The following is a 12804-nucleotide window of genomic DNA, read 5'->3' on the forward strand; positions in this document are numbered from 1 at the left end:
CTGCTGGGCTTCCAGGGAGAGACCAAGGGATGGAGCCAAACAGCCACTTGTTGCTTAAGAAGGACAAATAACATATTTAAAAAAGATGGATAACTTACTATTTAAAATTGTGAAAAATATAAAAATAACAGAGATGTTAATGTAATTTCAGGCTGCACGGGTGAAGAGGCGCCAAAACTATGTGACAGGTTCTGGATAGCAATGGCAAGAAATGTGATTATCGCAAAATGTATTTCCGCCAGAATTGTGAAACTTTATACACTTATTCCCATGTTAAACACGTACACTTGTAGAAATTTGCTTAAAAATTGGACATTGTGTTCATAGTGAAAAGGGCAAAAGGGAAAAAGGGCAAAATTCTGTGAAAAGCGGAGACAAGATGCCACAGCTACAGGGTTTTGAGGAATAGCAGTTATGTAAAATATGTAATCTGTATATGTGATTTTTATAGAGGTTGCACATGTGGAAATATGCATTTTGCCAAAAGTAGATTTGGTGTTCCAGGGGCTAGGGGTGGATTCTCAGGCTCATACAATTGCACCATAAAGATGACACTCTGTTTCTCTCCTCCTATCAAGGCAGAGAGTAGACTCTGACACAATCACCTTTCAAAGGGGCAAGCTTAGGCTAAACCAGCACCCACACCCCTTTATGATTAGCATAAATAGAGACCGCTAACCACACATAAGGACAGACAGATTTGCTCACTATCCTGATGCTGGTGGAGCACCCTGCTGCTGAACTCTGCATCTTCCTTGATCCAGACTCCAGAAACTTGGCAAAGCAAAAGGCCTGAATCATTCTCAACTAGGCCTCAAATTGCAGAACAGAGCCCCACAAGCCTAAGGGGAAGCATCATAATACAGCCGGGCTGTGTTGTTACTGCTTGACTGCAGTGATATTATCCGCAGAACCAAGAAGGGCAGATCCAGTCCAGTCCTGTACCGTGCTGTGACCAGAACGCCTTGCAGATCCTGCCAATCCAATGGGCCAAGGTGTCTTTCCTAAACCAGATCCAATTTTCTGACCAGAATTGACGGTCCCATTTAAAACGTATCCAGTGAGAATAAATAGGAAGAATTGTGTCACTAGCATATACACTTTACATAGTCTTATCCCTCCAGAACTAGTATTGTTAAAACTATCTTTGCATTGATCCTTTTCTCATCTGAAGAGGGCAAGTTTCCTTAGCAGGCAGTCACCCTGATCAAGTGACTGAATTCCTGTGTGGTATTCGTTTTGTTCATAGTCATCCTCTAGTGTAAGCAATCCTGTTTTCCATTCTTGCGCCTATCTCGAAAAAATGACCTAAACTAAAACGTCTGTAACTCCTTCAGTTTTTGTGCTAGAAACAAACAACTTCTACTTGTAGCTAACATCCATACCTATTCATCGCACCTAAAACCACATTCCAAATCAATGCAATTCTCCCGTTATCGCGAATATCTCGCAGGAAAAAGTTTGCTGCAAAATTTCGTTTTGGGAAATTTTTACACGTGTAAACAGCTTTTAATTGCTTCCGACTTGAATTTTAAGATTTAAAATGTTATCTTGGGATTAAATCATTGGTTTTGTTTGTGTGCAACTGTGCAAAGCGGCTCCCATAAGAATGTATAACAATTTCAGCAATTTTGACCATATTTGGTGTTTTTGCCCAGTCCATTCTACAGATAACTTTAAAAGCCATTCTGACAGCTTGACAGTCAATTCCGTTTTCTCTGGTGTTTGAAAGGGGGAAAGGGGGATTGATATTCTATTGGAATTCTGCCATTCCTGAAAACCTGTTCTATCCTCCTATCTCTTTACATTACCTATTGGGGGTTGAGGGGTGTGCAGGGGGAACCTCTAACCACAGTGCTATTTGATCTGAACCAACACAAAATTATTATTTTCTGTGCTGAATTGTTTTCTCACTACTTACTCCTCGTGTATTAAAGAGATTATTCAGTGTTACCTCACCCCATTGGTGATTGTTGTGTACCTCTTAAGACATATTGTGATTAATGTTTAAATACATAAATAAATATTTACCTTTGCAAACCAGCCTGATTCCTGGTTCAGTGTGACCGGGGGAGGGGGCTTCCAGTAGAAGGGCGTGATATGAGTGGTATATCGTTCAGAATAAAGACATTTTAGACAAGAATAAATAAGAATTTCAGTTGTGCACTACATACTAGGAGTTGACTTGGAAGTGTGCCGGATTGAAATCACTTACAGCTCTACCGCTCACTTAAACTCTTGAGATAAGTCTGGCTGCTCAGCCATCACTACCACTTTACTGTGTAGTACAGGCTTGTAACAAAGGCTGAAATGTGCTTACACTTCTAGTCTTAATTGCATGTATTGTTCCCAAAGGGTACTGCATGTGATTCTGCCTAACACTGGTGTACTGCGGTGAGGATAAAGTATACATGTTACATTTAGGGTGCTACTTTTACCTTTGTTCAAATAATCCTCACAAGGCTAAGAAACACTAGAGAAGCATTTGTTTTATCATGACTGATATGGAAAGCTACAGATAGGAGACCCTAGTGACTTTAACTGTTGATCAATTGAGAGATATGTGTGAAGCTAGGAATCTCAATGTAAAAGGCAAAAACGTTGAATTGATAGAAAATGTGTTAGAATACCAAAGTCTGAACAGTGTGTCTGAAACCCCCACCCCTGCAGCAAATGTGGAAAATGTTGATGAGGCTGATAATGTTTCTAAGAGTAACTCAAATGTTATGGATGAGTTAGATGAGGAGGAGGAAGAGTCTCAAAATGTAGGCCCTGTTTTACCTCTACCTGCTCATAGGCCTCGACCTTTGACCACAGGGACCCCACCAGGTCCAACACTAAGTCCTGAATTTGTCTCATTAGAAAGAATGAGACTTGAGTTTATAAGAATCCAAGCTCAAACTGAAAACAAACATCAAGAACCTAAACTCAGAGAAACGGGATTGAGCCATGCTGAAAAAGCTGTTTCTTGAAACTGGATCTCTCCCAGTGTCCTCTAGGTCTTCCAGTCCTTTGAGGCCTCGCATGACCAAAGATGCAGTAAATATGTATGAGGTTAAGCCTGATATTTTGGATTGGTTGGCTGCTTTTGAATATAACTATGGATTCAAGACATTACAGGGAATCTGTTGATTCCTTGGCTTTTTTCTAGGCTACACCCTGTTGCAACTGATGTGGTAATGGAGTTGGTGTATATAGACAGAAAGGAGTATGAAACTGTGAAGCTTGCTTTGATAGCTAGATTTGGGATGACCCCTTCTCAGTATCTTAAGAGGTTTAGGACCCTCAAAAAGCATGATGGTACCCCTTGGGCTACCTGGGTGACTGAATGTTTGAAAAACATAGATGGATGGGTTAAGGGTTACAGAGTTAACACTTGCGATGGTATGATAAATCTGTTTATGATGGAGTCTATTTATGATGCCTGCTCTCCTGAACTGAGACAGTGCTTGGCTGACTCTAAGGAAATTCATCCAAAGAAGTTAGCAAGGGCTGCTGATTTATGGGTTGCCAACAGGGATGCTCACAAGGTTTCTGGGGTAACTCCGAAGAAGGAGGAGGAAAAGCAGCACAAGAAAGACAACAAAGAAAATTCTAATACTTCCACTACAAAAGAGGGCCACAAACACAAGAAGGATAAGCCCCCTGGGAAACCGAATCAGGCTAGTGTACCTCCTGGGGCCAAACCAGAAGGAGGTCAGAACAAACCCCCATTTGGAAAATGTTATGCTTGTGGGTCAACTGACCATGTGAAAGGGAATCCCAGATGTAAAGGTAAACCTTCAGGGATCCACACTGTCTCCTTAGCCTCCTCCCCTGAGGATGACGTACCAATGGGCAAGTGGAAACTTTCACTTACTGGCTGAGGAACCCATGCAATTCTCAGCAAGTGTGTCATGATGCCTACCCCCAGGCATCCGGACCAAGCCCATCAGCCCTGGGAGCAGGCATCTAGACATTTAGTAAAACCTCAGCAGCCCCGGCTAGGGGCTATCTGGGTTCAGTCCTGGCGCCTTAGGCGCCATACTCATAGTAGGAATCAGTCCTGGCGTCTAAGGCGCCAGGCTCATAGTCATTACTTACCTCAGGCAGACCATGCTGCAAATGACTCCAATCCAACATGAAGCCTGAAATGGACTATTTTTCTACAGGGACTATTTTTTACTCGGGTGTGGTTGTAGGGACTTCTTACCTGGGACTACTTTTGAGGCTATTTAAACCACGCCCGACCAGCAACACACGCTTCGCGTTATTCTGCATCCAGCAGCGTAACACTCACCGTGCCTGCAGCCTGCATCCAGTCTTCTGCCACGCCCGCCTCGAATCCGGAGCTCCTAAAACAAAGAGGAAAGAAAGGGACAAGGTTAGAAAACTAACTTATTTATATTCCACACTTGATTCTGGATCCATCTTGTCTCCGGACCTGTAAAGAACATCATTTCTGCACGAGCCGCACCTCCAGCTGCAGCGCCGCGCCATACTCACCAGTTTTCAAAGCATCCTTCGGGTCGGTGCTGCCTCCATCATTTCTTCGCCGAACTTTTGTACCTAGGAGACAAAAGAAAACCACAAGGTGAGACGAGGGAACCGACAAATATAATTCTTACCACCATAGAACTACCTGATTACCACCGGAGGCATCCTTTTGTGACTCTCCATATTTTCACGTGCCGCATCTGTAAAGAGAGACAAAACAACACGTTTTCCTCGTGCAACATTTACCGTACAGCGCCGGGTAATACAGACTCTTACCTGAGCGCCACCAGCTGCCACAAGAGCATCTTTTCACGAGCCAGCTGCAAGACAAGAAAGGAAGGGGGGAACAAGAGTGAACATCGGACATATTGAACTCTATAAACTTAATACTTACTGGTCCTCACCAGGAACCTCAGAGTCAATACTCTCCGGAACTCTCCTGAGCCTTCAAACCAGTGAAGTAACTGGAATCGACGCGCCCCTGCAAATCCACGCAGGATGGAGAGCTCATCTTTCAAGAATATAAGGTGAGATTGCTGTGAGGGCATTTCGGAGGTGATTAGTTGGGGAGGACTGTGGGGGTGCCATCACTTGAATCCACAAGTGGCTAAATCCATCACTCCACTTGCAGGAGAATATTTCTACGGGTTAAGCAGACAACATTAGGAGGGCAGATCCAGTCAGTCATCGCTGCACTACGCATCACGTGGGTGGAGACCGCAGCTGTCCGGTTCCGACCGACGCCCCTGTGGGAGCCAGGTGAGCGTAACAAAGTGTTTCTTTAGTATCCGTGGGTCTGTAGGAACAACAGAATTTAGATGTGTACAACTCTATTCCAGACAATACTAAAGAGTATTACAAAGCCAGTGTTCTTGTGAATGTCCAGGAGACCCCTGCCATCAGAGACACTGGGGCCTGCATAACTGTAGTTGATGAATCTTTTTTCAAGGTTGAGGATGCTGCTAAGGCACTCAAATTCCTAACCAAGCTTGCTGGAGGCCCTGTCCAAATGCTTCCACAGGTACCAGCTCTCATTCAGTGCAATAACATGACTGTTGAGATACCTGTAAATGTGCAGAGTGAAGTATCTCGGAGGGTCCTGTTGGGGAATGTCTTAAAAACTCTTGGAGTTGTATCAAGCACCACCATGCCTCCCAGAAAAAAGAAACAGGAGCAGACTCCGAAGGCCAGAGAGAGTACCTTAAAAGGATCTGAAGAGGAGATTATAGAGGAAACTATAACTCCCAGTCCACAGGACTTATGTCTGCAATTTCAAGAAAGAGAGAGGAAAAAGGGGAACCTAAAACCTCTAGGAAGAAACCAGCCAGCACTCCTGTGCTACCAACAAGGACAGCCCAGAGAGGACTGTCCAGGTCACATCTGTGACTCCTCCACCAGCTGAGGCTAAGTGTGTGGAACAACCTTGTGTGGTTGAATCAGCTGCTGAGGAATCAGAGCTGGAAGAGGACCTTGCTCCTGTTGGAGATCTGGATCCTACAGACCATCCTGAGCTGCAGTCTTTACTGGCAGAAGGTGGACCCTGTAGGGCAGACTTCAGCAGAGGTCAAAGAGAGTGTCCTACTCTTGATGGTCTTCCCCAACAGGCAGCTTCCCAGCTGGATGGGCAAGGGCCAGGGAAGCATAGGTTGTACTGGGAAGATGGCCTCTTCTATAGTGAACTGACTGAGTCAATCCAAGGGTGCCTCTTGAAAGCAGACTGCAGTTCCTACAGTTAGCCCATGAAATACCTTTGGCTGGTCACTTAGGTTTTAAGAAGACCAAGGAAAGGCTCTCTTTGTATTTGTAAAGGCCTAAGTTGGGGTCAGATATAGATAAGTATTGTAGGAGCTGTCACACTTGCCAAACCTCTGGCAAGAGTGGAGCCAAGAATAAGGCACCCTTGGTGCCTCTCCCAGTGGTGAGAGTCAACTTTGAGAGGGTAGGAATCGACATTGTTGGTCCCTTAGACCGTCCAACATCTTCCGGAAACAGGTTTATCGTGGTTGTAGTAGACCATGCTACTAGGTATCCTGAAGCTATACCTATGAGGACTGTTAAAGCTCAGGCTGTTGCTAAAGCCCTGCTTGGGATTTTATTTTATTTTTTTTATTTTTTTTATTTGATTTAAATGCATAGCAATTTTTACGAAGAGCATATTTAAAGTCTATGCTCAAGACAACTTATCCCTCCCTTTCTGCTAGTGGGGTAATTTAATTAATTACAGTTTGTCCATTTATCCCGATGGGCTTTCAGTGTTCAGATCCAAATGTCTTAGAAACTGGGAAACACCAATCACACATCCGGTGTCCTCCCCACTTGAGAGCAGAGCCCAAAGTTCATTGTCATCCAAGGTAGAGTAGTTTGTTAGGGCTCTTGCAAGATATTTAGATCTGGCTTCTTTTAGGGCACTACATTCCAACAACAGGTGACGGCTGGTTTCCACCTCGTTTTGCCTAGAGCAGAATCCACAAGTTACTGATTCCGACTGTTTTTTCGCGGCCAAGATTTCCATTGTTCTCACCTGGTTGAGACGGAATCTTAGGAAGTGTCCGCTCACCTGTTTGTCTGGACATTTCTTTAAGTAGCCTCTGACCTCTTAAATTTTCATTACTAGCGTCGGAATGGCAGAGGTCAAACAATATATACTGGCAGATTCCAACGTTGCTATCCAATCGTTCTCGTACAGTTTCTTTGTGACTCTGTTGGGATTTGTTACCAATAGCTCTTCAGAGCAGTCCAAGTCGAGCAGTAGTTGATGGTTAACATCCTTCCATTTATTTAGCATTATATTGGAATCTGCATTGATTTCCTTCTTTATCAGATCCAAAGCTTTTGGCTTCGAAATACACAACAGTTTCCTGAAGAGCAGTAGCGAGGATCTTGCTTTTGTATTTGCAAGCGATGGTAGACAGAGTTCACGCCTAATTAGAGCCATTGGTGTTGATTTTGACAGACCTAAGATGGATCTCCAAAAGTAACTCTCCAACGTCAACCAAATTCCGTCAGGGAGACACGGCATAGCGTCAACCCAATAAATTAAAGACGGTACCACCGTCGTCTCGAAGAAATTCAACACCGGGACGTGGGAGAATCGTCCGAACTTACGGTCCAATGATTTTGCTTGTGCTGTCAGAGACCGCAGCTTTGTCCAGAGGAATTCTTGCATCGCTGCCTCTTTTGGATGGTTAGACAGCATAACTCCCAGGTATTTGAAGGCCAGGCCCTCCAGTTTACAGCTTCCCGAATTTTCTTCTGTTTTTCTTCACCTTTCCCATCACCATGATTTTGGTCTTAGCTTTGTTTAGTTGTAAGTTGTTGGTTTTAAGGTAAGAAATCAGGTGATCCAGTTGACGTTGCAACCCTATTGGGGTAAGGTCTAGGAGGATGATATCGTCTGCATATAAAAGCCTTGAGGTTTTTTCCCCGCCCATTGTTGGTGGAAAACTTCAGACATCTCTCTCAGTCTCTTCATAATCGGCTATGTATGCATTATAGAGAGATGGAGCCAGCGGTCACCCCTGTTTGACCCCCGAAATGTCCTTATTTCTTCAGATAAGACGCCATCACCGCTTACGTGAACCCTCATCGAGGTCCCTTCGTGCAATGCACGATTGGTTCCTAGACTGATGCTGGACAATGTCTGATCTGTAGTTTGCTCCATAGGGGTTCCCGGTCGACCTGGTCAAACGCTTGAACCAGGTCGATAAAAGCCATGTACACAGTTGTACCGCTTTGGAACACCTTTGACTTAAGAGTGTTAATCGTCAAGATGTTCACCGCTGTTCCAGCGTTCTTGATGAAGCCTGATTGGAACTGATCTACATACTTCACTTTTCAAAGCCAGTTTTGGAAACTCTCCAAGGCCAAGGATGTGAAAACCTTGCCAATTACGTCGAGCAAAGCGATGGGCTGATAATGGTTAGGGTTATCCGGAGCCCCTCGCTTAAAGATTGGAACTACTATGGCTTTAGTCCAAGAGGACGGAATCGCACGATTGATGTTACAGTTTTCAAAGATCTTCTTTATCATCTTGGTCCATAGTTCGGGATATTTTTTTAACTTCAAGTTACACAGCCCATCGGGTCCAGGGGCTCGTGAATTGTTAAGTTTCTTGATCTTATTCAGGATGATTGTCTCGTCACAACAGATGTTCCAAGAACTCAGTTCTTTATTCGCTTTAGATGTTACAGTAGGCACAACAGGGGTTCTTTCTGACGTTGGCCTGGAGTAAAGGTTAGAGAAATGTGAAGACCATTGCTTTTCCGCTACATGATTTTGGATTTTGTTGTCTGAATTCATTGACGTTCCTTTAATCAAGTTCCAAAGATCCTTTGATTTTTTTCCTTTCCACAGAGCCTCTTTTGTACATCTAATTGATACAAGGTATGACGGTGTTGGAATAGCCAATTTCTATATTCCCTTTTAGCCAATTTCCATCTCTTTGAATTTTCTTCTGAGGGAACTTTTTAAAAAATTCTGCTGAGTTAACGAACCGTTCTACGTCTTTTGACCACTTCTTGATAGTATTGATGGATATGGTTTGAAGACTGGTTCCTAAATTTACATTAGGTTTTAAAAATCTTGTGAGAGAGGAGCGTAGTCCAACCGTTCCATGGTGAGTTTTCTAGAGCTTCGCTCCTCAGTGCTCCTATATTTCTTTGATATTTCCAAAATACCACCCTCTGAAAGTTTCAGCCGTGTTCCTCCACGTCCGACTTCTATTTCCAGAGGTGCGTACAGTCTCCCATCTTGCGGAGCGAACCAAGTGGCAGACAAGATGTTGTGATCACTGTGCTTTGTTGCTGTTACTGATGACCTCTTCATGAGCGTCAATAGATCTTTCGATACATAGATATGGTCAATGGTCTTCTGTTGCTGGTCTCTTTGCCATGTCAGAGTTTGTAGGTTGCTTTTCCCTCTTAGCCAATGTAGATTGTGTATATCTCTGTCTGCCATAAAGGCTTCTAATAGATTACCTCTGATTATACCAGGTCCGTCTGAATGACCTGCGTTGCTGGCAGTTCCCATTCTTGCACAGATAGCATTAAAGTCTCCATTTAGAATGGCATGTTGCCAATGATGGACTAACGCTAAGGAATCCCAGATATCTGCGATCTCTTTTAGGAAGTCTTCGTTTCTGATCGATGCCGGGTTCCAATATACATTGGTTACAAGTAATTTCTCGATTACGATCCTCGCCGTACTTTCTTGGGACCGAGATCAGTTTAAAATGACTGCTTGAATCAGGTGAGATGAATGTACAACCTCGTGTACCTCAAGGCCGCATCCTAACCGGATTGCCATTAACAAACCTGCTGATGGTCGACCCCTCAGGCCTTTTTGAGCTTTAGTAAAGGCAACTTCATATCCCTCTAGTTCTGGTTTCTCTGTCAACCAGATTTCCTGTAGGGAGAGAAGATCAAATGATCCCAAGTTCACGTCGCTTTTCCCTAGTAAATGATGAAACACTCTTGTGTTCCAACATCCTATAGTTAGGCTTGTTCTGAATCTTTTGGGCTTTGACAAAAAACTTGCTGTGTCGAAATGCTCCAGCGGGTCTGTTCTCTCAACTGACGGCTAATTTCTACAATCCTGGGAGCTTCCTCTTTTTGACCAGGTCCAATTTTTTGGAGATTTTATTGACTCCTTTTTGTCGTCTTTTTACCAGGATAGGTTTTCCTAAGGAAGTTATCCCTGACAAGTGATCCAATTTTATGTCCCACTACATGCAGGCCATGTGAAAAAATTGTGGAGTAACTTACAAGTTCTCAACTGCCTACTATCCTCAGACAAATTAATTGGTAGAGAGGTTCAACCATACAATGTTGAGCATGATAGGTGCTTTAGAGGAACTTCTTAGAAGAAAGTGGGACCTTCTACTGCCATGCCTTCTATTTGCTTATAGAGAAGTCCCTCAGGAGGGAGTTGGATTTAGTCCCTTTGAACTTTTTTATGGCCCTTGGCCCTAATTAAGGAGGGGCTGGAGAGTGCTCTTTCCCCCAGGCCAGTGAGAGTCACTGACTATGTGATAGGTCTCCGGAGGAGAATGTCACACATGGTGGCAGAAGCATCAGATAACTTGAAAGCAGGTCAGGTTCTGGTGAAGCATTGGCATGACCAGAAGGCCAACATGGTTGAGTTTTCTCAAGTCCAGCTAGTTCTAGTATGGTACCTACAAGACAGAGGGCCATAGCAGACAAATGGATAGGGCCCTTCAAAGTTGTTGGTAAACTTGGAGAGGTCAACTATCTGGTGGACTTAGGCAATCCTAATGAGGCTCCCAGAGTTTTTCACACCAACCATCTAAAAGCTTATATCTCAAGACCATAAGTAGGAGCTTTGCTTTTAGCTTCAGCCCGAGAGGAGGAAGAGAGTGAACCTCTACCTGACCTACTCAGAGGCCAGTCTTTAGATGAGAAAATAGAAGGCATCAATTTTTCTTCTAATATGACACCTCAACAACAGGAGGAGTGCACGTTTCTGTTAAATCAGTTTGCCTCCCTGTTTTACTATCACCAGGCTTGACCCCTTGGGGCCAGCATGATATTCTCACTGGTGACTGACTACCTGTTAAAAGCAGAGGTTACAGGATGTCAGATCATTTAAGAACCCACATAAAGGAGGAGGTCAACAAGATGATTGATCTTGGGGTAATAGAGCCCTCTACCAGTCCATGGTCTAGTCCAGTTGTTCTAGTACCAAAGGCAGGATCCAAGGAGTTGAGATTCTGTGTGGACTATAGAGCTCTTAATGCAGTCACCAAGACTGATGCCCACCCTTTACCAAGGACAGATGAACTGGTGGATAAACTTGGATCCCACTTCAGGCTATTGGCAAATAGCACTGTCAGACCATGCCAAGGAGAAAACTGCATTCTCCACCCCAGCAGGCCTCTACCAGTTTAAGGTAATGCCTTTTGGACTAAAGAATGCACCTGCTACATTCCAAAATATGGTTAATCAAGTTCTGAATGGGATGGAGGACTTCTGCGTGGCATACTTGGATGACATTGCAGTGTACAGCCCTACTTGGAAAGAACATATTTACCACTTAGGATATGTTTTACAGGCTCTTGAGCAGGCCCATCTGACCATAAAGGTAAGCAAATGTCAAATTGGTCAGAGTAAAGTGGTCTACCTTGGACATGAGGTAGAAGGAGGTGGAATCAGGCCATTGCATAGCAAAGTACAAGCTGTACAAAGCTGGGCCACCCCTCCTACTCAAGCCCAAGTGAGAGCCTTCCTTAGCCTCACTGGTTACTATAGGAACTTCATAGAGAACTATGGGACCATGGCTTCTCCCTTGAATGTGATCTCCTCTCCCAAATTCCCTAAAAAGGTCAGGTGGAATGAGGAGTACACTCAAGCATTTGAAGGCCTAAAGAAAGCCCTTTGTCAAGCTCCAGTCCTAAGAGCTCCCGACTACAACCAAGCCTTCATTGTGCAAACAGATGCTTCAAATACAGGTATAGGTGCAGTTCTTAGTCAACTGGATGAGAAACGTAGGGAGCACCCCATTTGCTTCATCAGCAGGAAGCTGAAGGAACCAGAAACAAGGTGGGAAACCATTGAGCGTGAGTGCTTTGCTATTGTGTGGTCGCTGAAGAAGTTAAGACCATACTTGTATGGATCTACTTTTGTGATTCAGACTGACCACCAACCCTTGAGATGGTTGATGCAAATGAAAGGGGAAAACCCAAAACTACTGAGATGGTCAATCAGCCTGCAAGGGTTTGATTTTACCATTGAACACAAGTCAGGGTGTCACCACCAAAATGCAGATGGTCTCTCCAGGATGTTTGACCGACTGGAGTAAGGAGATTCATCCAGGAGTGGATTAAATCATCCTGACCCTTAGTCTGGGGGGGATGAGTGTCAGGGAGCATTCTCAAAATGTGCTAATTTCCCTTACCTTTTGAGACCCCCAGACACTTTACTGGATTTCTAGGATTTTATTTTTTTACCCGGGAAAAGTGAGAGCCTATTTTTTCCACACTGTTCCATGTATTTTGTGTGTGTTTTACTTTTGTGTTCTTTGGTTATGGGGTTTTAAAACAACTCCATATGCATCATCTTTTTTCTGTGTGTCACACAGCACCTTCAGTGCAGTGGCACAGGGGTGTCTTTTCAGACTCCCCAAGGGTTAAATACCTTCTCTCGGACTGTCTACCATCTCCCAGAGCATGTAAAGTTAAATTGGCTTTACTAGTCACTTTAAATTTACTGACTCAGCACACACTATCTTCCTATAGAGTTCTGGAGGGGTTGCCTAGCTTCCCCTGAGTCAAAACACTCATGTAACAGTCAAATGTTACCTTTACCTACTTTA

This window comes from Ambystoma mexicanum, chromosome 10 (assembly GCF_040938575.1).
Source record: "Ambystoma mexicanum isolate Mex_15411 chromosome 10, UKY_AmexF1_1, whole genome shotgun sequence".
Taxonomy (NCBI): Eukaryota; Metazoa; Chordata; class Amphibia; order Caudata; family Ambystomatidae; genus Ambystoma; species Ambystoma mexicanum.